The following is a 25,175-nucleotide window of genomic DNA, read 5'->3' as shown; positions in this document are numbered from 1 at the left end:
ATACATATTTATGTGTTTAAATACCTCATTATATATATGTATATCAAGTTATGTTTTACGTCTCAAATATCTACGATTTTTATATTAAATAAAACATTTGTGCATTTTGTTTCTTCAGACTTTCATGTGAAAGTTGAAGTTGCTTGACAATAGAGGTTTTGGTTTAGTCCCCATGTTTCTTGTAAGCTCCACATTATTTCTGATAGACCTGGCTCATGAGTAATTAGAATTTGGCTGACATGAGTGAGGCTTGGGAATCCAGGATTCCTCAATATATAAAAACACTCTCAGATGCTTAGTTCTTAATATATGCCTGCTATTATTACTATATGACTTATAAATAAGCCCTTGCCTGCCATGAGAGATTGTTTATACAATGAGGAAAGAGGGCTACTCTGGTTTATTTATTCAGCATAATTTATTCTTGAATACTATTGCAAACTGAAGGTAGGGATGAAAAATATAGTGTTTGCCTTCAAGTTATTTTCCTTTAGTTGGGCAACAGACACATAACCTGGCAAGAAGAGATTTGTGTATTACATGCAGTGGATATATTTCTTCCATGTTTCCAGCAAAGATGGGAGGAAGAAAGAGACTAAGAGAATGATGGGTGAGAAACTGAAGAGGAAGTTGGAGGAGGGCTCTCTGCTGCCCTTCAACTCCCTGTGAGGATAAAGGGACCCAGGAAGGGAAATCCCAGCACTGCTGCTACTGCTACTGCTGCTGCTAAGTCGCTTCAGTCTGAGAACACATATTTTCAGGCTGTGCATTCTTTTCCTAAGGATGGCTCATTGGCAGAAATAAATTGGATATACGTATTAAATCTATTTTTCTTGTACTCTGGGCAGTAGTGTATGGAGAGTAGGGTGTTATTTTAATCTAGCTGACTTTAAGGACATTTGCTCACAGGGGACTCATTAACCAAGCAGCCATCCACTGCGGGGGATCCACCCACCCCTGGACCTGAAATGTGAACACAGCATCAGTTGACAAAGGATGCTCGCCAGTCCATTGGCTGTGGAGGAGGTTTTCCAAACACCACCTGGGAGTCTGGTTGATACCCTGGGGTGGGTAATTTGATGGGTCTCAGCATTCTACTATACACCTGGGCAATGGCGCAGGGCAGGGCAGCATTCTCGGCTGAGGTGTTAGGACGTACAGGTGAATGAGACAGCCTGTGGAAATCATCACAAGTCACCTGTTAGAAAAAATAAACAGATAAATGATGCTTGTTAGTTATTGTCTTTAAAAATACATTACAGAGGATATAAGCACCTGCTTATACTGATAATAACATCAGTGTCACACACACTGTTTACTGATATACTTTCTTCAGTCAAAATACAGGGGTCATGGGACTTCCCTGGTGGTCCAGTGGCTAAGACTCTGCACTCTCAATGCAGGGGGTCTGGGTTGGATCCCTGGTCAGGGAACTAGATCCTGCATGCCTCAACTAAAGATCCCACATGCCCCAGCAAAGACCTGGTCCAGCCAAATAAATAAATAAATAAATATTTTTTAAAAAAGAAAAGAGAGAGGGGTCATGCCATACATAGCATGCAAGAAATGTGTGACTCATGGGAGCATGTCACACACCGAATACCATTCATCATCATTTTAAAGAATAGTGGGTAAGTCACTTGACCTATGTGATCCTCAATTCTAGGTTTGTTTGTGAAAAGATAAATAAATAAAAGAGAGACATCTTACAGAAAAACCTGTGAAAAGTAACGGTATACAATTAAATTTAGCACAGTATCTGATAAGGTGTGTAGGGAACTGTACAGACCTCAGAATTAGTGTAAAGATTATTGTAAGGTGAAAACATCTGAGCTAAAATGATGCAGAAAGAAATCTTATCTGAATGTTTCATATCTAACTGAAGCAGAAGCTCCCCCAAAACACAGCTGCAATTAACCCCCTGTAAATACACCTTTTCTCTTCTCCTGTTAATCGGCTTATTGTCAGTAAATTTGCAGGTCCCAATCACTAGACCCAAGCTGGAAGAGGATAAATATGTCTTCCTTGACACTTAGATGTTATTTTTCTTCCTTCTCAAATTGTCACTGAAAGTGGTAAATAAGATGATTACAATTCATAGCAGAACCTTTAAAAGGAAGAAATAATTGTGCATGCTTAAGACTTAGTATAACCCAAAACAACAACAAAATGTCCTCAAGCCCAAGCAAACTGCGAGAATGAATAAATTCGCACTAATACCCAAATTCTGCAAGCTCACAGCCCCACCTGCAGGATCTCAACTCTTCCTCAAAGATCCCCTCTTATTTGATGGAGTCCCTAGGTCTCACAAGTCGCTTCAGTTCTGCCTGACTTTTTGTGACCCCCATGGACTGTAGCCTGCCAGGCTCCTCTGTCCATGGGATTCTCCAGGCAAGAACGCTGGAGTGGACTGCCATGCCCTCCTCCAGGGGATCTTCCCCACCCAGGGATTGAACATCTCCTGAACTGGCAGGCGGGTTCTTTACCTCTAGTGCCACCTGGGAAGCCCTTACTTTCTCAAGATTACAAGTCTGGTAAGAACTTAAGAACGAGTCCAAACTTGTCCTATTGCAGTAGCCTCCTTGCTGATGAACATTGCTCCAAGACACTTGAATGCCTCCACCACCGCTAATGCCTTCCCCGACCATCCTGCTTCCCTACCTGGCCCTCCCTCATCAAACCCCCAAACCCTGGTATGTTGATGCTTCGCTGTATCAGAATCATGCATGGTGGGTTGTGCAGAAATGTAAAGAAAGACAGTGCCTCACACTGGTGCTTTGCCACACCCTTCCCATCCTATAGATGACATAAAATCCAGTAGGACATGCAAATAGCTTCTGCTGAGGCCAGATAGAACAATAGACCCTGGGCTAACCCCTCTCCTGTGCCGCCATTATCCTGCCATCCACTCATTCATCCACCTACTCACCCACCCATCCATCTGTCCACCCCTCCATCCATCCATCCATCCATCCACCCATCCACCCATCTATCCACCCACCCATCCACCCACCCATCCATCCATTCATTCACCCCTCCATCCACCCACCCACCCACCTACCCCTCCATCCACCCCCCCACCTACCCATCCCTCCATTCACCCCTCCACCCATCCATCCACCCATCCATCCACCCACCCATCCACCCCCAATCCACTCATCCACCCCTCCTCCATCCACCCACCCACTCACCTACTCCTCCATCCACCCCCCACCTACCCACCCCTCCATCCACCCCTCCATCCATCCATCCACCCACTCATCCACCCATCCACCCACCCATCCATCCATCCATCCACCCACTCATCCACCCATCCACCCACCCATCCATCCATCCACCCATCTATCCACCCACCCCACCCATCCACCCACCCACCCACCCATCCACCCACCCATCCATCCACCCATCCATCCACCCCCCATCCATCTATCCAGCCCCCCATCCATCCATCCACCCATCTACCCACCCACCCCACCCATCCACCCACCCACCCATCCACCCACCCATCCATCCACCCACCCATCCATCCACCCATCCATCCATCCACCCCTCCATCCACCCATCCATCCTCATGTCCACCACAAATCACAACCGGATCTTCAGTCATTCAAATGGAGAACTTCCTACTCTTATTTCTCTGTGATCCTTGAGCCCTTTTAAGTCCTTTGCAATTCAAAATGCTCTTAGTATTGAACATATGTATCAAACATCTGACTAAGTGCTTTACATATACGAGCATTTGTAAATTTTTTTTAACATTTTGAGGTAAGTACTAGCCTTAATCTCATTGGACAGATGAGGAAACTGGCACATAGATGTCAAGCAGTTTGCTCAAAGTCACACTGGTGACTGTTGACCGAGACAGGATTTGAGCCTGGGTTTCATGTCAATTTCTCTAAATCCAGAACCCTTAATCTCTATAAAACCCTGCATCTCTAAGGGGAAAAAGAAGCTGTTATATTATAGGATAACTGCTTTTTTCACTCTCCCCCAAACAATGAGCACATTTAATTTTATGAAGTACTATTCATTTCAGTTGACGTTTTTAAAGCACTTCTTGGGATCAGATTCTCTGCTGGCTACTCCTTACAAGGCAGGACCTGTTTCTTAGGCTTCTGTGTAGCCCAATTCCCATCAGTGCTTGGACCCCTAGTGACTGACGCATGACAAAATGACTAAGCACATACGACACCAAGCAAAATTCCTAGACAAGGAAGGAAATCAAATAGAAGTGCGGACGCTAATTAAATTAGCAGGCCACAGTTCCTCCCAGACATTCCTCCCCTGCCAGTCATCCCAGGTCTCCTCCTCCATAATGATTAATCCTCCCTGGGTGAAGTATGCTTCTTAAATGTGAATATTCTTTCCCCTCGAAATTCAATAACAGTGTTGGATTCCAAATTGGCTGTTAAAACTCCTGCAAGCAGCAACATCACAGATAATCCTCATGGTGATTCATTGCCTTTAATCCAGAACTTGAATTGGTTAATGCAGGGATACTTATGGGAACGTGCCTGATAACCCTGGAGCAAAGCAGCTTACTCTGCCTGGAAACAGGACCCTGGGGACTGCCCTGATGGCGTTAAGGCTTCTACCAGGTGACACTCCTGCCAAAGGAGGAAATGCAGGAGGTGTGGGTTTGCTGGGTCTGGAAGACCCCCTAGAGGAGGAAATGGCAACCCATTCCAGTATTCTTGCCTGGAAAATCCCATGGACAGAGGAGTCTGGCAGGCTGTGGTCCGTGGGGTCACAAAGAGTTGGACATGACTGAGTGACTTAGCATGCACACACAAGTTCACAGGCCTCACAAGCCCTCAAAGGAATGAGGACGTTTATTCTTCTGAGGACCATCCCAGAGAAGAGAAGAACATCCCCATGTCCTTGAAATACTCAACAAACTCTCCTGTTGATCAACTGCATGGATTTAGGTGTATACAGTGATATCATTTCCTTTCTTGTTCTCCTCTTTATTTTCTGATGTAGGAGCTTAAAAGCAAAGACATGGATAAATTAGGTCTTAAAGAAGTTAGGGTGAACTTGCCTTTTTGTGTACACTGCATCATTTTCCTGTTCAGTTGTGATATATTGTTTTAACGAATACATTTTAAATGGAGTAGACAAAATCCTTAGATTTCTCAGATGGCGGATGCTGCCACAGGACATTTGCACAGACTATTATTTCTGTGTGGAATGCTCTTTACTTGCTCTTCACCTAGCTCCTATTAACTTCATATCTCAGTGAAGTACTACTTCCTAGAGAATCGTCACCTGACCTATCTTACTAGTCAGATCGCCTCATTATTTACTCATAATGATGCATGCAAGTCCACCTTCTACCACTGATCACAACTGTAATTATGAATGTATTTGTGTGACCATTTGATTGTCCATCAAGTCCATCTCACAAGTAAAAGACCTATGTCCATTGTCGCTCATCATTTCTTGTCAGTGTTTTGCACAATGCCTAGCAAATAACGGAGGCTCACTAGATGTTTCTAGACTATATGAATAAATTAATGAAACTATTTTTAAAGCACTCCATTTCACCATAGTAATAAATATATAGAACAGGAAGAGCACGTAACCTGGAAACCTGGTTTTATGTCTATAATTCACTTACTAGTAATATTGTGATCTTGGCCATGTTAACATCTCTTAGCTTCTAGGTCCATGAGCATCACCTACCTTAGGATTTCAGTGAAAATAAAATAGCACAATAGATGAGAAAAAGGTACTGACTAGTTCTAGTACAGTATACAAATATTAAACTATTGTTTTGAGTGCTACAGATACAGAAGTTCATTGAATACTTGCTACCCTAAAGGAAGATATGTTTCTGTTGAGCTTTGAAAACACACACACACACACACACACACACACACACACTGATTATACAGACTGTCAAAACTCATAAAAACACAAATGGACAGTGTGGCATAAAAGGGGGTGTTGTAATTCTCTGAGAATGTTTGAATGATTCTAGAAGCAATTAAACTCCTAACTCACACCATTATACAAAAATGAACTCAAATAGTTCAAAGTTGAAAATGTAAGAGTCAAAACTATGAAAGTCTTAGAAAAAAAATAGGTGTAAATCTTCGTGACCTTGAATTAGGCTATGGTTTCTTAGCTATGGCACCAAAAGCACAAACAACAAAGAAAAAATAGAAAAAAATGGACTTCATCGATTAAAACCTTTGTGCTTCACAAATGCCATCAAGAAAGTGAGAAGACAACACACAAAATGGGAGAAAATATTTGCAAATCATATATCTGATAAGAGAAAAATAATATATATATATAGAAAACTATTATCAGAATATATAAAGACTATCATACTCAACCAGAAATTCAAGAAGAAAATGACAATTCAGATAGCAACGGGCCAAAGATTTATATGCACAGTTCTCCAAAGAAGATATATATATACACGTCAATTACAACACATTTCATTGTAAAGAACTTGTTGACACAGTCACACTTACTGCTAGAAGACTGGGAAACTTGGCCTTTGATAGAGATGCTACGGCTGTCTATAATAAAAGGAGGAACACAGATTCTTGGTGGAAGTCTACCCAGGTTGGTCTCAGTAGCAACTGTCGGTCATATTATTCCATCATTTGAGGCAGAAGGTATATAATGCCTTAAGAATCGTTTCAATCTCAAGGTCCCTTCATTTCAGTGAAGCTGACCTTTGGTGTCTTAGTGTTCAGGTTGTTATTCTATCCTTGCAGCCCAGAACTCTTCTCTTCCAAGGCACGTAGTCTGGTGACACAGGGTTTCCTTTAATCCTATGTGGAATATGTAAACTCAGAACAAGAAAAATATGTGCTTTGTGTCACTTGTACATAAGTCATTTCCCCTCTTGGCATCCCAGAGGCTAATGAATGAGACTTTGTCATCCTCTCTAAATAGTCTTCATGCTTCATGAGCTGTCATGAAAAGGAAGGACATGCTCGGAATCCATTTGATGTAGGTACATGCAGATTGAATGTCTTGTCATTAATTATACTTTTTGATTTGTGGTAACCCATGTGATAATACCATTTCCCTTTTATTCTAGAAAGAAAAACTTGGAAGAAAAAAAGCAATGCAAAGACTCCCAGCCCAGTTTGGTTACATTTGGATTAGTTAGCTATGTGCTGATGCCAGTAACAAAAGACTGACCCAAATCCCAAGGGAGGCAAGCACTCAGAAAGTTATTTTATTTTCAGAGTGAGGTGATCTCAACCTTATTTGATTCCTACCCTGCCAAGTAATAAATCTGATTCTCTAAAGTCAACAAAAAGATAATACAGTGGCAAAGCCCTTTGCAGCTTTGCAAATAGCTCTCATATATTTCGTTGCAGTGTAGCAGAACATTTAAATATGCATTTAGTGAGTACCTACTATGTGCAAGACACTGTCTCAGGCCTTGGGTTTTTATTCCCCTTTACTTATGAAGAAATTGAGATTCAGACATGCAAAGTGGTTTGCCCAAGGGGATTTAATCCCACAGCCAGTGGGATTAAAACCTACTTTTATTAACTCTGGCTCTCTTAAATTAACAACAGGCTATAAGAGCAACTGTAGATTATTTACCCGGTGCAGGTGAAGTAGTAGAAATTTTATATACCATATCTTGTCGAACCTTCTCATCAACTGTGAATAGGTATTGTTTTCGTCATTCCATAGATGAAGAAATTAAGGCTCAGAGAAGTAAGGAGCCTTCCTTACCTGAAGCCACAACATCCGTAAGTGCCAAAGCTAGCATCTACCATCTATGGGCGACCTCCTTTGCCTGGACTACTCTTCCTCTCTGCTGATTGGCTGTGGCCGTGAGACTCTGCTGGGGGCCACAGCTGATTGGCGGATACACACCGGATACCAGCGCAGCTTTCCTAAGCCCAGTGCTCTGTGCGTCAATTCCCCCGAGGCACGAGGCACGCTTCAAGACACAGTTTTACTGCAGTGTCAGTTGCCGCCAAGGTCCTTGCCTATTCAAGCTGGGTCCCTAACCTCTGCCTGGTTCTATAATATTAGGTTCTAAAATCACTTGATGACTGCCCCTGTCCCCAGCCCTAATAACCAGGAGGGGTAACTACATCATGCTTCTCTTGTTCATGCCAGCTTGTATTTCTGGAGATGAGTCTTTGGTTCAGTGCTCCCTGGCCAGGATCAGCAACATAATTTTCAAGGCCCGCTGCAAAGTTAAAATATAGGGTCTCATGTTTAAAACTTCTTAAGAATATCAAGACATCAACAACAAAGCACCAAGGTAAGCATGGGGCCCTTCTGAGGGTGGGACCCCGTGCAACCCGACAGCTCACATGCCCATGAATTCAGTCCGGGTCCTGCAGGCCTTACTGAAATCTTTAGAATGACCTGGCTTTTCACCACAGATTCTCCCTCGGTTTTTGCAACACATCTGTCTCCCTGCTCTAACCTAGTACAGGCTTGCCTTGACCATGGCTGTTAGGACTTGTTGTTGTTCAGTCACTCAGTCATGTCTGACTGTTTTGCGACCCCATGTACTGCAGCACACCAGGCTTCTGCCCTTCACTATTTCCTGGAGCTTGCTTAAACTCATGTCCATTGAACCAGTGATGCCATCCAACCATCTCATCCTTTGTTGTCCCCTTCTCCTCCTGCCCTCAATTTTCCCCAGCCTCGGGGTCTTTTCTGATGAATTGGCTCTTAGCATCAGGTGGTTAAAGTATTGGAGCTTCAGCTTCAGCATCAGTCCTTCCAATGAATAGTCAGGGTTGATTTACTTTAGGGTTGATATTGGTTTGATCTCTTTGCTGTTCAAGAGACCCTCAAGAGTCTTCTCCAGCACCACAATTTGAAAGCATCAGTTCTTCAGTGCTCAGCCTTTTTTATTGTTCAACTCTCACATCCGTGCATAACTACTGGAAAACCCATAGTTTTGGCAATACTTGTCAACAAAGTAATGTCTCTGCTTTTTAATATGCTGTCTAGGTTTGTCATAGCCTTTCTTCTAAGGAGCAAGGGTCTTTCAATTTCATGGCTGCAGTCACCATCCACAGTGATTTTGTAGCTTAAGAAAATAGTCTGTTGCTGTTTCCATTGTTTCCCCATTTATTTGCCATGAAATGATGGGACCGGATGCCATGATCTTCATTTTAGGACCCGGTCTCCATTTATTGACCCTTTCCCTCATTTGTTCCAAACTGCCCCAACCTCCAGTAACCTACCCCACTCTCCAGACCCGCCCTCACACTGACATTCTCAGGAACACAGCTCACCCATTCAACGTTCCAGGCAATGACTATGTAATGTGTACAGATAGAGAACTGATGGAGAGAGAAAGAAGGCTGTGCAAAACAATTTCTGGCATCTGGAGTAATTTTTGCCTTTTATTAAATATATCTCTGCACTCTGAAGTTGACTCTCAACTTGGCCTGAGCTTCTTGAGGGAAATTTTGGGAATTTTGCCAAACAACAACACAGAGCTTCATATTTATGTTATAAAAGCCAGCAGTGTCATCACAGACAACTTCCTTCCTTTGCCCGAGCAATTTTCAAAAACACAGATCACAGCCGTATTCAGTACAGTAAACCACACCCTCCACCCTTTTAAAGTTATTGACAACAGCAAGGCAAGAACATGGAAGTCATATCCAAATGGAAAACACTGGCTCCAGTGCATCCTGTTGTGAAATCCTCAAGCATTGGGTTACAGCACTGACAACAAGGGAGAAATTAACAAACATCAAGAGGGGAAAGAGAACACGATTCCCGATGGAGAAAGACAAAAGGGGGAGAAGTCCAAAAGGCCACATAGGCCAAAATGTCCTGTGCGTACCCAAGACTCCAGCTCTTCTAAATCACTTCCGGTGGATAATAGCGATAATTTATTGGGTATTTGCCATGGGCCTGGCGTGGCTTGATTACATGTCATATTTATCTGGTCTTCCTAACAACCCTGGGCTTCCCTGGTGGCTCAGATGGTGAAGAATCTGCCTGCAATGTAGGAGACCCAGGTCCAATCCCTGGGTCAGGAAGATCCCCTGGAGAGGGGAATGGCTACCCACTCCAGTATTCTTGGCTGGGAAGTCCCATGGATAGAGGAGCCTGGAGGGCTACAGTCCATGGGGTCACACAGAGTTGGACACGACTGAGCGACTAACACTTTCACTTTTCACTTAACAATCCTGGGAATTAGGTATTATTCCCCTCATTTTATAGATGAGGAAAACTAAGGTCCAGAGAAGTAAGACGCCTTGCCCAGAGTCATGTGTCTTGGAAGTGGCTCAGCTGAATGTACAGATGACGCTCTGCAGGTCAGGAACCTTCCTTCGTCTATTCTGTCTCATTCCTGGCTGACTGACTGCGCCCATGGCCACAGTTGATGGCATGAGGCTGGAGGTCTGACACAAGAGCAGCTAATCCGTGGGATGGCCAGCAGCCTATGACTCGTGCAGCCAGGCTCAGAAATGCGATCTGGGCCCACTGGGCTCCTCTTTTAGATTTTAGAGTCTAGAAAATTATAGCCACCAAGTCACGGAAGCTGAGCTGAAGGCTGTTAAGATGCACTTAATACAGGAGCAGCCATTCTGGGTCACACGTTAACAAAAGTGAGGAGACCTACAGGCAGAGGGAGGGGAAAACAGCATGGATGCACAGGAAGAAGAAGAGATGTCAAGAGAAAGTGAGTACAAAATCAGAGAGAGACAGAGATGGAGAGATCAGGGCAGGGACACTGAGTCAAAGGGAAGAGAGCTGGGGTTAGCCCCTCGGGTTCCTGCCAGAGCCCCGACTTTAGGCCCCAGGAGTCTTGGCTGCGTTATGGAGCCCAGCTTGGGTTCCTGTAATGTCTCTGGGACCCCAGGACAAGCCTTTCTACATCAGGAGAGTGGGCCTCTGTGGCAACCTCCCCCCACCAAAATTCTGACTTCAACAACCTGACTGCAAAGCTATTCTTACTCTACATGCCTGCATGCCCCACCTCACCCCCTCGTTCACGATAAGGGCACCACCCACCGTGTGCCCCAGGGACAGCTGAGAAGCCAAAGGTCCCCTGGGCCAAGCTCCACGTGTCTCTTACTTTTATTAACCTTCTGTGGCCACTATCCCTGAGTGGAGACCGGGTCTCTGCCTCTGGGCCACTCCCCAGCAGTCCCAGCTTCCCCTCCAGGGTCACTCTTCAGGCCTCCTGTTGCCATGGTTACAGCCACCATCATCTCAGGTCCCTGACCTGGAGCTCAAGGGGCACCAAAGCAGGTGGTCAGCCTTGAACTTGGCCTCCTCACTTTCCTCTATGTCCCCTCCTCCCCCAACACCCAGATGTAGGCTTTGTAGAGTCTAGAGATTAATCTGGATACGGAGTAAACAAAAGCAGAAATAGTTGAGTCAAGAGGTCAAGATGTGAGCAGACCCTGGCTTCACATCTGGATCCTCCTCCTAATGGCTGGGTCACCTTGGGCAAGCTGTCGATCTGAGTCCTAGGTAACATGGATCTCTATATAATGATAGGGAAGGTGATGAGCTGAGGCCCCTTCCAGCTGCGACTTTCAAAAATCCCAATGTAAATGCCATTCCCTTTGCTTGGCACTTAGAGAACGTCACCCTGTCTGGATCCTTTCTGGAATTTGTGCTTAATCGTCACACCATTTTGGCTGCAAATATCAAAAAGGCTCTTCCCAGGTGGTGCGGTGGTAAGGAATCCACCTGCCAATGTAGGAGACGCAGGAGACATGGGTTCGATCCCTGGGTGGGAAAGATCCCCTGGAGAAGGAAATGGCAACCCACTCTGGTATTCTTGCCTGAGAAATCCCACGGACAGGGGAGCCTGGTGGGTCCAGTCCATGGGGTCAAGAAGAGTCAGACACGACTGAGCACAGCACATCACATCAAAAGGGGCTACAGAGGGGCTGAGCAGACTACAGGAAAGGACCCACCTTCATAGGGAAGATACCGAAACAAACTAGCTGAAGGTTCAAGCAAGAAGAAGGAAGTTCTCACACCTGAGAGAAGCCTGGTCACACCAACAGCCCCAGGAACTTGCGGGCAACTGTGTGAACAGCAGAGGTGCAGGGCGTGTGCATTGCTGAATTAGCAAATTTCTAAGGCATCTATCACAGCAGGCCCGCTTGCAGGCTTTATTTAGGTAAAACTCCCATTGAGCCTCAGCTCTCAGGGCCCAATCTGACTCAGAGCTTCAGAATCTTGGCCTGCAGTGCGATGAGTCATGGTGATGAAATTTCAAGAGAAAAGGACATTCTTAAAATTAGCTTTGAGACAGCAACTGGACGTACTTTTGCTCTGGAAGTGCCTTTCCCAGGTTATTTTAGTTGATGTCCTCTTTAAGGGGACTCAGATGGCTGGGTTTGCCTCTGGTTCCCTAACCCTCAGGCCCCTCAGAGGCCCAGCACTCCAGACCCTCCCTGTGCAGTTCCTTTCAAGGAAGCAAGTGCAGGCCCCGGGCACAGACCCTCAGGCCTGCTTTGACCCTCACACTTCCGGCTGTGGTGGTTCCAAGAGGGGCTGGAGTTCTCAGAGGAGCCTAAGGAGAGGACGGGGCTGGCTTGGCTTGACCACCCCCAGTGCTAGAAGTTCCACTGCCGAACACAGACGGGGCATGGGGGTCTCCTCTCACCCCATCTCATGAGCCCTCTGACTCTGCACAGGCCCCCTTGGCGCCTTTTGACCTGGCCTCCTCCCAGGGCAGGAAATCAAAGCCGATGCTGACTTTGCAGTCGGAATATTTCCATGAGCAATGAGATGTGGATGAACAATTTCTCCTCTGTTCCCTGTGCAACAGAGGGTTCTGTTGAAATCGGGCAGGAGTGGCTCAGCTCCCATCCTTGATTTCCCCCAATGGAGAGTTGGCTCTCTTCGTCTTCATCCCTCCTCTGGGACGTGCTGTCTTATGGGGACAATTGGGAATGCCCTCAAAAAATCCAAATGGGCACAGAGTTACTGGGTCTTCAGGGAACCTGGTAGGAGCTGTAAGTAGAAACAATGGGCACAGCCCAGCTGCTGAGCTCTGAGAAGGCCCAAAAGGTCTAAATAAATGCATCTCCCTTTTGCCATGCGTACACTCATTTAATCATTCACTTAACAAGAACTGAGGGCCAACCAACCATACAGCATCATGATGCTATTTTACAGGAACTACTGCCATGAAGAAGACACGGCTGCTGCCCACAAAGAACTCACCTTTTTAGACGGTTGTTGTTTTAATTACTAAGTCATGTCCAACTCTTTGTGACTCCATAGACTGTAGTCCACCAGCCTCCTCTACCCTTGGGATTTCCCAGGCAAGAATACTGGAGTAGGTTCCATTTCCTTCTCCAGAGGATCTTCCCAATCCAGGGATTGAACCTGCATCTTCTGCTTAGCAGGCAGATTCTTTACCACTGAGCCACCTGGAAAGCCCCATTTATATGGTGGTACTGGTAAACAGGGCAGGGCAGTGTGCACTCACAGAGGCTTCTACAAAATATGATGAGATACAGAGAGAAGAAATGGAAGGTACAGATGAGGGTAGGCTCTGAGAGAAAGGTGAAGGTGTTTATCATTAATTAAGAAAATTTAAAAAAATTATCCAAGCCAGTCTTCAGCAATAGATGAACCGTGAACTTCCAGATGTTCAAGCTGGATTTAGAAAAGGCAGAGGAGCAACAGATCAAATTGCCAACATCCGCTGGATCATGGAAAAAGCAAGAGAGTTCCAGAAAAACATCTATTTCTGCTTTACTGACTACGCCAAAGCCTTTGACTGTGTCGATCACAACAAACTGTGGAAAATTCTAAAAGAGATGGGAATACCAGACCACCTGACCTGCCTCTTGAGAAACCTGTATGAAGGTCAGGAAGCAACAGTTAGAACTGGACATGGAACAACAGACTGGTTCCAAATAGGAAAAGGAGTACATCAAGGCTGTATATTGTCACCCTGCTTATTTAACTTATATGCAGATTACATCATGTGAAATGCCAGGCTGGAAGAAGCACAAGCTGGAATCAAGATTGCTGGGAGAAATAGCAATAACCTCAGATATGCAGATGACACCAGCCTTATGGCAGAAAGTGAAGAAGAACTAAAGAGCCTCTTAATGAAAGTTAAGGAGGAGAGGGAAACAAGTGGCTGAAAGCTCAACATTCAGAAAACAAAGATCATGGTATTTGGTCCCATCACTTCATGGGAAATGGATGGGGAAACAGTGGAAATAGTGGCAGACTTTATTTTTGGGGGCTCCAGACTGACTGCAGATGGTGACTGTAGCCATGAAATAAAAAGACACTTCCTCCTTGGAAGAAAAGTTATGACCAATCTAGACAGTATATTCAAAAGCAGAGACATTACTTTGTCAACAAAGGTCCATCTAGTCAAAGCTATGGTTTTTCCAGTGGTCATGTATCAATACAAGAGTTGGAATATAAAAAAAGCTGAGTGCCAAAGAATTGATGCTTTTGAACTGTGGTGTTGGAGAAGACTCTTGAGAATCTTTTGGACTGCAAGGAGATCCAACCAGCCTATCCTAAAGGAAATCAGTCCTGAATGTTCATTGGAAGGACTGATGTTGAAGCTGAAACTCCAATACTTTGGCCACCTGATGGGAAGAGCTGACTCATTTGAAAAGACCCTGATGTTGGGAAAGACTGAAGGTGGGAGGAGGAGATGGTTGGATGGCATCACAGACTCAATGGACATGAGTTTAAGTAAACTCCAGGAGCTGGTGATGGACAGGGAGGCCTGGCGTGCTGCTGACCATGGGGTCGTAAAGAGTCAGACACGACTGAGTGACTGAAACTAGTATGGTTTGTGTAACTAGTCTGTTGGACAAACATGACTCGTAGCACGTTAGAAATGCAACTTTTTGGCTGACTCCTCCTGTCCTGGTTTTTCCCCATTCCTCTCTCTCTCTCTCTGCTGTTTGAGGTCAAAGCCATGAGCAAGAGGAAAGGTAAAGAGATTAGACCGCTTTGACTTGGCCAAAGGAAGAACCCCTGGTTGGACCAGGGCAGGACTCATCTCTTGGGGTCATGCCATGGATGCTCCCAAGATCCCTTTCGGAGGCCTCCGTCCTACAGTTTCCTTGACTTTGACAAATGTGACTCCATTCCTGGAGCCACTCGAGGCACCGGGAGCCACACATCTCATCTTTCTGCCCTATTCCCTCCTCCCTCAGGCACGCTCAGACAAGATCTAAGGGGACCTAACCACACACTTATTTTTTGGCATGACCCACATCTCATGGGCAGGAAACAGTTGCATCCCTTACCCTGAAAAACTCTGTGGGTGCAGTCTAAGCCCCCCAGCACTCTATCCTGGCTCTTGCATCTACGTCACAAGTCACCCCTCCCTCATTCTCTACCTCTTGGGAGGAACCAGGTACTAGTCATGGCTGGCTAGGTCACCAGTGCCTGTGTCTCCCTACTGCAAAGAACAGCTCTCTGCATTCTCTGGCAGCATCTGCACCCTCCCCTGAAAGAGGAATCTCCTTCCCCCAGAAAAACCTCTTCTCTCACCTTCTCCCCTCTCCACCCTCCCTGACCCTTTCCCCCATCCTTTATCTGGCTGAAGAATGAAGACACACGAGCCCTTCCCCTTGAAAATCTGCATCCTGGGGTGTGCTCTCATACTCATTGTGGGATCCTGATTTCATCTTATGAAGTCTCCGTGGCGAGAACTAGTGGCAAGAATCCCATTTCAACATCTTGTTAATGGCCCATCATTGTAGCAGCCCATCTGGACATGGCATCTCCCAGGATGCTCAGCCAAGCTATGGTCTGCTCGGATGCAGAAGTAGGGGACCTCTCAAAGACCCAGTTACTTTCAAGAGGCTCCTCACTGGCTGATTTCCTTACAATCCAGGTGAGTTTTTTCCATCCCAGAGTTGACCTGGAGGACTTCAGGGTGGGGTTTAAAATAGGAAGCTACAGACTGAAGTTTTCTGAGCAGCGTAGCTGAGAAAGGACAGGGTTGAAATGAATCCATGTTTCTTCACACAGAGGATTTCTTTCTCTGCAGGGTGTTGTCTTTCTAGCAGACCACAGCCACGGAAGGCCACCCACGGAGTGGAGGATCCACACTCAGCGTCTACACAGCAGCAGCAGAAAGGGAGGCTGACCTCACTGGTGAGGCCACTTCAGCACCCTTGGTCTTGGCCCATCCCTGAGCATCTCTGACAGAGTAGAAGATGCTCCCATGAGCAAAAGGAAAGTAGTACAGCCCAGGACCCCTGGATGACCAGCATGTTGCTAACCTTCTGTTACCTCCATATAAACCCAACCCCAGGAGCCCAGCAGCCAAACTCTGAGCCCTGAGTAGGACGTGAAAACTGAGTCATAGATCGGTGACTCATCAGTGAGAGACCACACAATGAGCCAGGCAGAGGAGCCCTGGGGACAATAGTTTTAAATCTGAATTCTCTGGACTGCCTCTAGAGAACCACCCTTGAAGGGGAGAAAGCCCCAGAATACATGGGTGGGAAGGCAGGTCCAGACACCAAAGTCCCCTCTGAGAACCATGGCACACGTTGGCTTTCTGCACGGCTCTCTGGGAGCCTGGGGTTTTGTGCAATAGATTCTAAAGTTGTTCTGTAATCTCTGCTTCACTTACTGAAAACAAGTTTTTCCATCCCCTCACGTCTGCTGCCTGCCCTCGGTGACTCATCACTGTTCATTTCATTATCTGACCCTGGACACAGAAGGACGGTTAGGGGACAGGATGGTGACACAGAACAGCAGCTGAGGACATAGCCTAGCTTATTGCACAAACCTGGGTTTGAAACCTGGCATCACATTTGATGGGATCTGGAGCAAGGCACTTGCTTCATTTTCTTTTTCCCATCATTAAAGCAGAAATGATAATGCATTTGAAGGGTTGCTGCTAAGTCATTTCAGTCATGTCCGACTCTGTGTGACCTCATAGACGGCAGCCCACCAGGCTCCCCCGTCCCTGGGATTCTCCAGGCAAGAACACTGGAGTGGGCTGCCATTTCCTTCTCCAATGCATGAAAGTGAAAAGTGAAAGGGAAGTCGCTCAGTCGTGTCCGACTCTTCGCGACCCCATGGACCGCAGCCTACCAGGCTTCCCTGTCCATGGGATTTTTCAGGCAAGAGTACTGGAGTGGGGTGCCATCGCCTTCTCCATGGAGGAATAAGAGATGCTGTTTCTAAATGGCCCAGAGTGTAGTAAGTAAACTGAAGTGAAAGTTCAGTTGCTTCTGACTCTTTGAGATCCCATGGACTGTAGACCACCAGGCTCCTCTGTCCATGAATTCTCCAGGTAAGAATTCTGGAATGGGTTGCCATTCCCTTCTTCAGGGGACCGAACCTGTATCTCTCACACTGCAGGCAGATTCTTTACCATCTGAGCCACTAGGGAAGCCTCAGAGTGTAGTAAGTACTCTATAATGGGATAAATATTGTATTGTTTACTAAAGATTTGTGTTTCATTGAGGATTTCTCTTCTTCAGAAATTTGCTATTTGCTTACAAAGTTAGATATTTATCATTTACTTGGGGGCAAAAAAAAAGAACACTGTGCCAATATATCCCCTCTTCCCCTACCACCCTCCAAAAGTCAAACAGCCGGAAGGATCTGAACCAGCTGGAACACACAAACCCTTGAGACAAGGGCCTCATTCAGTCCATTTTGTATCTGCAGGGCCTGGCAAAAAGTGCTTGGGGAGTGGTTCGAGATAAATACAAGGCTGAACAGTGTGTATGTCGACATTGAACATTTTTGGTTTGTCTCATGCATATCTGGACACATTCATTCATCAAGAACCTCCGTTTAGAGCCTGCACCCCATGTTATGTGAGACACAACTTGGCCATCCACACGTGCGCATGCTCAGTCACTAAGCCGTGTCCACCTCTTCACAAACTCACAGGGACTGCAGCCTGCCAGGCTGCCCCGTCCATGGGATTTTCCAGGCAAATAATACTGGAGTGGATTGCCATTTCCTCCTCCAGGTGGTCCTCCTGACCTGGGGATCCAGCCTCAGTCTCCTTGGTCTTCTGCATCGGCCACCACGCCACCTGGGAAGCCAGCCATCCACACACAAAATAGCAAAAACGAGACGTGCTCAGGTGAGGGGATTCAAGGCCACAGAGTGACTGGGAGGATTTGAATAGTCCTGGAAAACGTTTCGGAGGCAGACTTGGAAGCTAGGACTCAAAAGAACAGGTGGAATCCTCTACCAGGCAGGATGAGATGGGGCACCTTGAAGGCGGAAGGGCTAGCTCACGAGGGTGGTAGCAGCGGCTGCCGCGATCGGCAAGCAGCGCCCAGCATGGATTCATGGATACACTGAGCACTCCAGGGGCTTTTCAGAAACGTCTCAGAGGGGTTTCTGTCAAAGGCTGTCTTCCGACCTTCAAACCCTCAGTGACCTAGAGACTTGAGTTCTTCACGTAAGCAGGATTGCCTTGGGAACGCCTGGGATGTTCAGATCATGGACCTATAAGATTGGGAACAACGCTCATCAAATAGGTGATCTCTGGGTGTTGCTCTGTTATTAAGGCTTCCTTTGGTTTAGTGGTTACTCCCTACAATAGAAACTGCTCTCCCAAACGACAGCCTGCTTCTCACACCAGCCACTGGGCAGCTCATCCACCATCTCTTTTTATGTCCCTTAATCTCAGGGTGATGGGAGGTGTATCCAAGTGAACCTTCCTTCCACAGCCGCTCCCCTCTGCACATGGCTTCTGGTTTCCCAGGTAACGGCTGCTATTTAGCCTCGGAGTTGCAGATGAGACCCTGGGGACTGACTGCAGTGGATTCTGCTGGGTTCACAGACATTCTCCCTCATGTTTTGCCAACTGGGGTCCACCCAGGCTTTTGGTGAGGGCAGCTGCAAAATATGTGGTGTGGTTGCACAGAGTATTTTTTTTTCTAATGGGGATAGAGTTGTTTTACAATAGCGTGTTGGTTTCTGCTGCACAACAGAGTGAATCCGCTCTGTGTATCAATATATCCCCTCCCTCTTGGACCTCCCTCCCACCCATCCCCCGCCCCATCCCACCTCTCTAGGCCATCCTGGATCATGGAGCTGAGTCCCCTGTACTATTCAGCAGGTTCCCACCAGCTGCCTGGTTTACACGTGGCAGTGTATATGTCTATCCCCGTCTCCCAATTCACTCCCCATCCACGTGTCTGTTCTCTATTCCTGCCCTGAAAATAAGACTCATCTGTACCATTTTTCTAGATTCCACACATACACGTTAATATGAGATGTTTGTTTTTCCCTGTCTGACTTACTTCAGTCTGCGTGACAGTCTCTAGGTCCATCTACATCTGCCACGAAGATGTCAGGGAGGCAGCATAAAACTGTTGAAATGATGACGAGTTTGGAACCTGAAAGGTGTGGCTCTGAATCCCAGTTCTGACACTGACCAGCTGTGCAGCGTTGCACAAATCGCTTAACCTCTCTGAGACTTGATGACATCATGTGCAAACCAGACTTCGTAACTCTGCCTCGCAGGGTTGTTTTGAGCACGAGCGATGGTGCGGATGAGGACCCCGGCACAGAGGGGCAGGGAGGCTGATTTCAGAGCCTGCATCTCAGGCCTGTGCTTGCAGCCCGTCATTCCCAGTGTGCCAGGCACCATCCTGGGCACGTGGTTGCACGGATGCACGGAGTTCACCTCCTCTGCCCGCTCCAGTGGGCTCAGTCCAGTGACCATCCGTTCCCAGTGGCACAGCCTGTGTTGGACTCTTCCTGACTCTGGGTGGAGCCCATTCTGGATGCCTCTGACTCGCGCTGTGCTGGGAATGAAAATAAAATGGCTCTGGGATGTAAACAACAGATTGGTGTGGAGCTGGGAAGCGGGCAGCAGGAATGTGAAAATAAAATCTTGGTTGAATAGCTGTGGCAAATATTCTTGACATTCAGACATTCAGGCAAATAATCAGACATTCTCGGTCTGTTCTTAGGGTGAGAGGAGCTCTTGCCCCAGATTGTGGGGCTGGAAAAATCCGTTCTTCATGGGGGGGAGCAGTCCTTCCAAGCAACCCCATGGCGACAGCCTGGGTGCTGAGAAGCCAGGCCAGCTCTCACCAGCACAGGAAACCAGAGCCCAGGGCACAGGCTGGGGAGAGTGGGGGTGGGGGGCTGCGAACCGCCAACGGAAGTGGCAGCTCTCCCTACCCTTCTGCTCTGCTCAAAGGCGTGTTTCTCACGGTACTCTCCATAGGCAGAAAGGGAACGACCCTCCTATCACAGCCACATTCACTGAACACCTGCTCAGGAGACGGGGAGTGAAGACGCCCCAACATCTCTAACCAGTGTGCTTTAGGCTTTGCTTGGCCTCCTCTCACCTGGTGTCTTGGCTAATCATTCGTTGAGAAAACAGACCCCATCAGGCAAGTGCATGCCACTCCCTGCAGCCGTCAGAATTCAGGCAGAAAACAGAACCTTCCTAAGCGTTAAAACAGAGGCTGTAGCATTGACATATACACAGCACCATGTGTCCGACAGAGGGCTAGCGGGAAGCTGCTGTGTAACACAGGGAGCTCAGCCTGGTGCTCCGTGATGACCTAGAGGGGTGGGACGGGGGAAGCAAGGGAGGCGCAAGAGGGCCAGGAGATAGATACATAGGTATGCAGTCAGCGGCATTAGGGTACCAGAGAGGGAGGCTCATTTCAGAGCCTGCATCTCAGGACTGTGCTTCCATCTCATCATTCCCAGTGTGCCAGGGACCACCCTGAGCATGTGCTTACGCTGATGCTTTACATGTAGTTATTATATATATAGTCATGACTGATTCATGTTGTTGTACAGCAAAAACCAACACAAACTGTAAAGCAACTATCCTCCAATTAAAAAAAGAAAACAGAGAATCTAATACCAGGAAACGGGAGAAGAATGAAGACTACACGGGGTTTCCAACGAAAAGGAGGAGGGAGGCAGTCTTGTCCCCCAGCGGAAGTGCTGGGCTCCCCTCAGCTGAGCCCAACCACGGGGGGCGTGCCTGCAAGAAACCAGGCGAGAAGCAGCATCTGCTCTGGAGGTTTCACCCACAGACGGAGGGAGGAGGAATGCCCCGCGTCTCCCTTCCCCCACCTGATAACCTCCCACCAGCACCTCGAATTGACTACACCCGGGGAGGAGCCAGCTGACACGGGACGTGGGAAAGGCAGGGGCCGCCCGCGGCAGGCAGAGCCAGGCAGGGAGGGACGTGAGACCTCGCCAAGGACCAGCACGCCAGGGGCAGCAACGTTGGCCTTCCTTTCATGCTCACAGAAACCATCACACGCTCAGACAGGAGTCCCTCTTCACTCGTTTCTCTGATACGGAAAATGAAGTTCAGAAGGGTTCAAAAAAATCGCCCATGGGGTCTTAGAGCTGAGATATTTTGGCATCCGAACTAATCTAAGCTGTCTGAGATTTAAACTCTCAAACTTTGTTTTCTCTCCTGACAGGAAAGCTGGGTAAGTTTTGATGAAAGTGAGCCAGATCTATCTTTAGACTCAACCAAAGGCTTTAAACTTAATTTTTGAAAACCGCAATTAATGGAAAATACATTTGTGCCAAAGAGCAAGCAACTAAAGAAAACAAGCCTGTGGCCTGCTGGAGCTTGACAACCGGTCAGCCTTGAAGAACGAGCCTGGGGCTTGAACCATCTCCAGGGACAGCGCGCTGTGCTCAGGAACGTGGACGGGATCTGCTCCCGGCCGGTCAAGGCCGCCCCAGGTCTCCCCGAGTCACTGAAGCCTTTCCGCCCGTGTCCCTGCCCGGCACCACTCTGTGGAGTTCCCACAGCTTCATGTCAGCGATCCATGAAGTCCCTGCACTGAAGGCTATCCCAGGCCACCGTGGGACCCTCCTCCCGGGACTCTGACCCCCAAGTCAGGTCATTTGGCGCCCCTCCCCACTCTCCTCTCCACACCCTGTGCGAGGCTGCATCCCGGGACTGGATGCACTGCTCTGCAATGGTCTGTTTTCTCAGTGATCTGTCCTAATGGACTGTGAGCGCTACAGAGTGTGTGCAGGGATACACAGGGACCCAGGGTATTCTTAACAACACGGTTCAGTGAAAAGAATGTGCAATCAGGTGTCCCTTCGACCTTGAATTATATCCCACGGATGCTATCCTTAAAAGGTAGTAATTTAGGCTTTGAACTTCAGTTTTTTCCTCTAAAAAATGAAATTACTATTACCTTCCTTAGCTGTGTAACACAGGGAGCTCAGCTCTGGGATGACCTAGAGAGGTGGGATGGGGGAGGGGTGCTCAGGAGGGAGGGGATATATGTATAGGTATATTGCTAATTCACTTTGTTGTACAGCTGAAACTAACACAGGATTGTAAAGCAATTCTACTCCAATTAAAAAAATAAATAAAAGGAAATGTAATTCAACTTAAGAAAAAGGACTAATAAAAATTAAAGAACTTAAATATTACATTTCTTTAAGAAAGGGTTGCTGTGGCTGTTCACAGATTAGACTTGCTCAACCACTATCATTTCCTTTCTTCCTTGACATTTTGAAAGCAAACTACTCTGTTCTCTCTTAAAATGCTTTTGGATCACGAAAGAATAAAATATTGGGATAGAAAGGCCATGATTTTGAAGCAAGGTGATGATAGGAACTAAGATGCAGTATAGGAAATGGAAACCACTCTGAGTAATTCAAGAAGAAAGTGATTTAACGTGGGATATTAGGGGAGTAAAGCTGCCAAAGGAGCTAGAGGAATGGACGCCACGGGCCCAGCACCGGACTATCAAGTTCAAGGACATCCGGTCCATGGTAGCTGCCCTGCCCACGTCAGCAGGCTCTGTTGCTGCCACAACAGCCAAGTCATCTCTCAGCTATAACCTCACGTGTTAGCTTCCTAGGGCTTCCCAGGTGGTGCGGGTGGTGAAGAACCTGCCCGCCAGTGCAGGAGACATAAGAGACGCAGGCTCCTCCCTGGGTCGGGAAGATCCCCTGGAGGAGGGCATGGCAATCCACTCCAGTATTCCTGCCTGGAAAATCCCATGGACAGAGGAGCCTGGTGGGCTGCAGTCCATGGGGTCACAAAGAGTCGGACACAACAGGAGTGACTTAGCGTGCACACACATTAGTCTTCTATTGCCGCATGACAATTTCATCATAAACCTAGGGGCTGAAAGCAACACACATTACTATCTCATAGTTACTGTGGTCAGGAATCCAGGCATAGCTTACATGCATCCTCTGACTCAGCGTCTCGTGAAGTGCCATCGTGGTGTCAACTGGGGCTGTGGTCTCATCTGAGTCCTGCCCGGGGAAGGAACTGCTTCCAAGCTCACATGGCTGTTGGTGGCATTCAGCTTCTTGCAGGCTGTCAGAAAATGGGCTTCAGTTTCTTACTGATTATTATTAAGCAGATGGCATCCTCAACCTCTTGCCACATGGCTACTAGCTTCCCAAAAACCAGGAAGAGAAAGAGCATCTCCTAGCAAGATGGATGATGAAGTCTCATGCAACATAATCCTGTACATGTAATTCCATCACCTTGCCACATCCCATGGGTTATTACAGGGGTCCTCAACCTCTGGGATCTAATGCTTGATGATCTGAAGTGGAGCTGATGTAATAATAGTAATAAAATGTACAATAAATGTAATAAGCTTGAATCATCTCAAAACCATCCTCCCTCTGGTTTGTAGGAAAATTGTCTTCTATGAAACCCATCCCTGGGGCTGCTGGAAGTCACAGGTCCTACCACCCATATTTCAGGAGAAAGGATTTCACAAGGGTGTGAATGTCAGCAGGGAGAATCTGGGGCCATCTGAGAGTCTGTCCACCACACCTCGTTTGCCAGCAGCCTTAGCAGCAAGAGGATGGCTTCACCTCACTTCTGCCTCTCATGCTACTCACCAATGCATTTAACCTCAAGGCAGAATTTACATTATAACCCTAGATGCCAAGGATTCTGGAAAACATCATGTATCCTTTGACAACTTCTCTAACTAGATGGAAGGTAGCATTGTGGTTGAGAGAGTCAGTTCAAAATATCAACACCAGTGCCACGTGATATTGAGTATCTGCTCTAGCGGGAAATTTTACTAACGTGATGACAAAACATGCATTGAATATTTGTTGTGGTAGCATCAGTGTTACAAAATGGTCAAGAGCATGGGCTTGTAGTCAGACTGCCTGGATGTGGATTCTGTTTCTATCTTAAAATCCTCATCTGTAAGGTGGGCATGATAAGCATACCTATAGAATCATGTAATCAGGAAGGGTTTGGCATAGAGTCAGAATTCAATAGAGGTTAGATGACATCATCATTCCTGTGGGTCAAGGAATTTCCTAAGTGCTTTCCACACATCATCTCATTGGATCTTCACTAGAGCATTATGAAGTTGCTACTGTTATTCCCATTTCACAGATGAGAAAACCGTCTCAGCGAGGTTATGCAATTTCCCCAAAACTATTAAAACCAAGTATTGGAAGAGTTCATGGCTTTTAGTCTTTGGGTTAAACAGCCTTCTCTTCACCCTTTGAAGATAAAATTGATTTTTATAAATGGCCATAATCAAACTAACAGGGATAATGATAACCCTTTAAAATTATGGAGGACTTTACAGTTTACAAGTTGCTTTTTCACTTGAGCCCTCTGATAAAATGCCGTAATGTGTGTATTCGTTGTTTGGTTTGAAAATACTCAATTCTGAAACAGAAATGGAAAAAACTAGACAAATGAAATTCATAAAATATGTCATTACAGAAACTATGGTGTGTATATTTAACTATAGATAGAAAGTTAAAAAGATATATTTTTGCTGCTGCTGCTGCTAAGCTGCTTCAGTTGTGTCCAACTCTGTGTGACCTCATAGACGGCAGCCCACCAGGTTCCCCCGTCCCTGGGATTCTCCAGGCAAAAACACTGGAGTGGGTTGCCATCTCCTTCTCCAATGCGTGAAAGTGAAAAGTGAAAGTGAAGTCGCTCGGTCGTGCCTGACTCTTAGCGGCCCCATGGACTGCAGCCTACCAGCTCCTCCATCCATGGGATTTTCCAGGCAAGAGTACTGGAGTGGGGTGCCATTGCCTTCTTCTTCTACTTTTTAGGAGGCACTGAATATTCTTGAGGCACCTGTGCACTAAATATAAGTGACAGATAAATATGCATGAGTCCTGGGAGGTACTGATATTCTGGGTGTGCTATATATACGTGAGCAATGAATATCCATGAGGCCATAATTCAGCCACACATTGATTGACACCCCTTCTGACTTGTGTGGCCCCTG

At 46.7% G+C, this 25,175-nt stretch overlaps 1 long non-coding RNA gene across 1 annotated transcript in view; it reads right to left on the bottom strand.

Annotated features, from left to right (window-relative positions):
* Window positions 1-399: 399 nt before the first annotated feature.
* Window positions 400-25,175, bottom strand: part of LOC121817470 (uncharacterized) — an 80,984-nt gene continuing 56,208 nt past the window's right edge. Inside the window, exons 3-4 of the long non-coding RNA XR_006057383.1 lie at window positions 23,128-23,263; window positions 400-1,198 (exon numbers count right to left, since the gene is read on the bottom strand). This is a non-coding gene — a long non-coding RNA (uncharacterized LOC121817470). The remainder of the gene's footprint in view (window positions 1,199-23,127; window positions 23,264-25,175) is intronic.

Source organism: Ovis aries, chromosome 21 (assembly GCF_016772045.2).
Source record: "Ovis aries strain OAR_USU_Benz2616 breed Rambouillet chromosome 21, ARS-UI_Ramb_v3.0, whole genome shotgun sequence".
Lineage (NCBI taxonomy): Eukaryota > Metazoa > Chordata > Mammalia > Artiodactyla > Bovidae > Ovis > Ovis aries.
This window is presented reverse-complemented; position numbering and strand designations above follow the sequence as displayed.